The sequence below is a fragment of the Aptenodytes forsteri genome, unplaced genomic scaffold (assembly GCF_000699145.1).
Source record: "Aptenodytes forsteri isolate BGI_AS27 unplaced genomic scaffold, ASM69914v1 Scaffold142, whole genome shotgun sequence".
In the NCBI taxonomy this organism is placed as follows: domain Eukaryota; kingdom Metazoa; phylum Chordata; class Aves; order Sphenisciformes; family Spheniscidae; genus Aptenodytes; species Aptenodytes forsteri.
The window spans coordinates 4177785-4181454 of NW_008794598.1; the positions used below are offsets into that span (position 1 = coordinate 4177785).

At 60.9% G+C, this 3670-nt stretch overlaps 1 protein-coding gene across 1 annotated transcript in view; it reads right to left on the bottom strand.

Moving 5' to 3' along the window:
• Positions 1–3670, bottom strand: part of MDFI (MyoD family inhibitor) — a 34147-nt gene that overhangs the window by 2745 nt on the left and 27732 nt on the right. The window lies entirely within an intron of this gene.

A 3670-nucleotide genomic window follows, 5' to 3' on the forward strand; every position in this document is an offset into this window, starting at 1 on the left:
ATTCCAGGTCAGGTTGGACGGGGCTCTGAGCAACCTGCTCTAGTTGAAGATGTCCCCACCCATGGCAGGGGGGTTGGACTAAATGACCTTTAAAGGTCCCTTCCAACCCAAACTATTCTATGATTCTATGACTCGTGGGTGGGATGAAGTAATGCTAACAGATGCACGGTCCAAGAGAATGGAGATGGAAAAGGAGATGCAGAAGAGACGGCTGGAGGGAAGGAGACAGGCTCCAGAGAGAGGAAGGGATGAAAAAAGAGCAAGAAATAAAGACTTGTCGTGAAAGAAGTGCTGCCAACTGCCAAAACTCAGCAGAGGACCTGGAGGAGGAGGTCCCCCAGGGTCCCGGCACTGCTGGCATGAGCAGGAGGGACGAAGCCACCAAGGCCAACTGGAGTGGGTGCAGAGACACGGCGAGGCACAGTCACCTCGTGCTGAGTGGGTAAGAGAAGAGCCTGTGGCTGCTTCCAGCTGAGAGCTGCCATTCCATGAGCCACCGTCCCATAAGCCCAGGGCACGACGCTGCCGGATGGAGCTCCAGGCCGTCCCCATCGCCCTCCGTAAAGCCAGAGAAGATGAAGTGCCACCGGAGAGCCGGGCTGCTCATCTCCCCAAGACCGCGCGAATTGGCCACTTAATTAAATGGCTCCCCAGCCTCTGGCTGAACTTTTCTGCAGGAGGAGGAAAACAAGTATCTGCTCTGTCTGCGCCTCCCTCCAGCCCTCGCATGCTGCAGCCGTGAGAGAGCCCGGCAGCCCCGCGCCCCGCCGGGACGCTGCCGGAGCCAGCGGCACGGCTCAGCCCTTTGCTCCTGCCTGGCACTGCGTCCCCACGCCGCCGCCCTTTTGTGGTGGGCAAGAGGACTGGGAACCCAGCACAGGGGAGGGGGGTTCGAGCATCCGTGTCCCCCCCCGCAGCAACACCAGTCGAAGCCACAAATAAAATCCCGCCTGATGGTGCTTTGGCCAAACTTTGATTTTCCTCTCCCACGGCAGTAAACAAGGGATGATTCAGGCAAGAGGCTCGAGGGCAAAGGCACCACCGGCCGCGGGGGAACAGGAGCTGCTTTCTGCGTGGGGTGGCCGTGGGGCACGGGGAGACCGACAGGGTGGAGGGGGCACAGACAGTCTCTGTCCTGCACCCGCCCTTGCCGGCAAAAAAAAAAATAGATGAAGGTTAAAAAAACACGAGTGCATGGACTCAGCGCCCAGCTCTGCCAGACTGAGCTGGGCTCAGACCACGGAGGAAGGTTTAACCGGGTGTCTGGGTGAAATGCTGCGTCTTTGAAGCATGCTAGGAAGGGAACTTAAAATAACTGGAGCTGAGCGGGAAGAACGGGCTGGAAGCAGGAGGGGTGGGAGAAGGGCAGAAAGAAGAAATGGAAAACAGGTCTTGGATAAAATGGGATGTTCCCCTCCCCCCAAAAAAATTCCTGGGGTGTTGGCTTCCCATGCACCCTTCTCCAGTGCCCTCGACCTGCCCACACCCAAGTGCGTGCACCGAGCCAGCACCGAGCAGCACCGAGCCGGAGGGTGACCGCGGTGCCCCGGGGCTGCCCAGAGCTGCGGCGGGCAGGGGCCGAGCCCGCAGGGACCCGCGCAGCAGCCCGGCCCGGACAGTGTCCACGGCAGCAAATACTCTGCAGCGTCATTTCTCCAGGGGTTTGCAGCGGTGTGCAGCGTGTTCGCTTCGGCTTTCTCCATTTTGCTGCATTCCTCAGATTAAACTGTTTGTAAATCAAACGCTCCGGCTCCAGCGAGTGGCAGCCAGCAATCCCCCCCCTCTAAGTTAGGAAAAATAGCTTCCATTTTTTAGGAGAGCCTTCAACTCACAGGAGCCCAAAGCTCTTCTAAAAGAGACATCTTCAACCCGAGGCTTAGGTGGAGCAGTGTGTAACACTCCCTAATAACAAGGGGGTCAGGGCAGGAGCGGGGGGGACCAGCCCACCCAACGGCCCCCACCGCATCCACCCACCAGCACCAGGGTGGGAAACCAGGGCTTTGGGGGAAAGCGCCTGCCTTTGGCTCTTCAACGACCAAAAACCTCCTGGACGTTCACTTTGTGTTTCACACCCGAGATGATGCTCCCTGGCACAGCCGCGGTGCTGGCTCAGCCCAGGTTCCCCCATGGCAGCATCACCAGGGCTCGGTGGACAGATGCCCAGAGCGCAGCGGTCCTCGCCCTGCTGTGACCCCCCCCCCCAGCCATCGGCTCTGCCGAAGGTCATCTTCCCAAGCCACTAACAGGGCTTGGACAAACTGGCACGTCATGGCCACCTGAGCGGAGTCTGCTGCTCTCGCCTGAAACTCAACACCCAGAGCCCCAAACCCGCAATCCCCACTTCGGTTGCTCCTGAACTGCCAGAAGACTGACTTAAATTTAAGAACCGTGGCAGGCTTCGACCAGCAGCGCTGAGCCTCGGGGGAGCTGAGCCTGGCACCGCTGGCTTAAGGACACGACCCTACACCCGAGAGCCCCTTGCTGCCTGGTCCCTCCTGACCTTGCATCTGCTGGGCTGGCATGAAAATGCCGGCATCAAGGAGGCATCACCCCCCTTCACCTTCCCATGGGGGAGCCTAACTGTGCTCCCTAGGTACTGCCAAGGGGGGGGGAGGAATTTGTCCCCCACAAGCAATGGTGACCCCCCCCCCCCATAACAGCAGCAGTGGGGAGCGGGCTGCAAAGCAAGGGATGCCAGAGGCGATGCTCCACAGGGAGCTGAACCTCGTTTCCCAGGGAGGAGAGGGGAAGGAGGGGGGATTCCCTGCACCCAGCACCCAGGCAAGCCCAGATGCGGGCGGCCACACTCCTCCCGGCCCTGGGACCCATGAGATGGCTGCCCCCGGGGGGGGGGTGGGTTGGGGAGGGGGCTGCGCGGGGCTGCGCCATGCAGGGTGCAGCAGGCTGCAGCGTGACTCAGAGGTGCAGAATGTCTGTGGGCAGCCAGCCCAGCTCCCAGATGCTTTGCAAGGGCTCGAGCTCTGGTTAAGGAAACGTGTGCTCTCCTCGTTCCACGTACGCCATCAGCTGCGCCCGGATTTTGCTGTTCCCCTCCCCTTCCCACCCCGCCCGCCCGCTCTTCGAAGTTTGCAACCTCATTCCCACCCTCCCTCTCCCCGTTGGGAAGCATCCGTCCACTTTACGCCCCTTGGAAGGGAAAGCTGCACGCTCGCATCCAACAAAAGGCGAATGGCTGTGTGCATAAGGGGCAGCCTGGGAGCAAAACCCTCGGATCCAGGCTGGGGGCCAGGGAAAGGATGGATGGCCTGACTCCAGGAGAGCCTGGCCCCCAGTCTCCCACATCTGCCAGCTCTGCTGTCCCGCCCCTGCAATGGGAAATGGAGCAAGGGCACCCCGGCCCCTGCCTCTGCTCCTACCCCACCCCGGTATTTCTCACGGCGGGGGGACCGGCAGGTCTGCAGCAGCAGAAATGGGGAGGTGCTGCTTGGCTTCACTACTGCCTCCAGCAAAACCAGATCCTCAGTGCAGACAGCCCGTCCCGTCCCCTGCTCGTTCAGGCCTTTGCACCAGCCTCACCCTTGCCCTGGATACGCCAAAGCAAGAGCTGTCCCAACGGGAGGCATCTCCCTTTGCTCCAGCAAACGGCTGGTGCAACCCCCCCCCGCGGCTTAATGGGGAGGTGGCTTCACTACTGCCTCCAGCCTCCAGC